This window comes from Pristiophorus japonicus, unplaced genomic scaffold, assembly GCF_044704955.1.
Source record: "Pristiophorus japonicus isolate sPriJap1 unplaced genomic scaffold, sPriJap1.hap1 HAP1_SCAFFOLD_29, whole genome shotgun sequence".
Lineage (NCBI taxonomy): Eukaryota > Metazoa > Chordata > Chondrichthyes > Pristiophoridae > Pristiophorus > Pristiophorus japonicus.
In genome coordinates, this window is record NW_027252668.1 from 808350 (window position 1) to 809393 (window position 1044).

Here is a 1044-nt window from a genome sequence, read left to right on the forward strand (position 1 = left end):
CAGGTACAGCACGGGTTAGATACAGAGTAAAGCTCCCTCTACTGTCCGATCAAACACTCCCAGGACAGGTACAGCATGGATTAGATACAGAGTAAAGCTCCCTCTGCACTGTCCCATCAAACACTCCCAGGGCAGGTGCAGCACTGGGTTAGATACAGAGTAACGCTCCCTCGACACTGTCCCATCAAACACTCTCAGGGCAGGGTACAGCACGGGTTAGATACAGAGTAAAGCTCCCTCTACACTGTCCCATTAAACACTCCCAGGGCAGGTACAGCACGGGTTAGATACAGAGTAAAGCTCCCTCGACACTGCCCCATCAAACACTCCCAGGGCAGGTACAGCATGGGTTAGATACAGAGTAAAGCTCCCTCTACACTGTCCCATCAAACACTCCCAGGGCAGGTACAGCACGGGGTTAGATACAGAGTAAAGCTCCCTCGACACTGCCCCATCAAACACTCCCAGGGCAGGTACGGCACGGGTTAGATACAGAGTAAACCTCCCTCTACACTGTCCCATCAAACACTCCCAGGGCAGGTACAGCACAGGGTGAGATACAGAGTAAAGCTCCCTCTATATTGTCCCATCAAACAATCCCAGGGCAGATACAACATGGGTTAGATACAGAGGAAAGCTCCCTCTACACTGTCCCATCACACACTCCCAGGGCAGGTACAGCATGTGTTAGATACAGAGTAAAGCTCTCTCGACACTGTCCCATCAAACACTCCCAGGGCAGGTACAGCACGGGGTGAGATACAGAGTAAAGCTCCCTCGACACTGTCCCATCAAACACTCCCAGGGCAGGTACGGCACGGGTTAGATACAGAGTAACGCTCACTCTACATTGTCCCATCAAACACTCCCAGGGCAGGTACAGCATGGGTTAGATACAGAGTAAAGCTCCCTCTACATTGTCCCATCAAACACACCCAGGGCAGGTACAGCACGGGTTAGATACAGAGTAAAGCTCCCTCTACTCTGTCCTGTCAAACACTCTCAGGGCAGGTACAGCACTGGTTAGATACAGAGTAAAGCTCC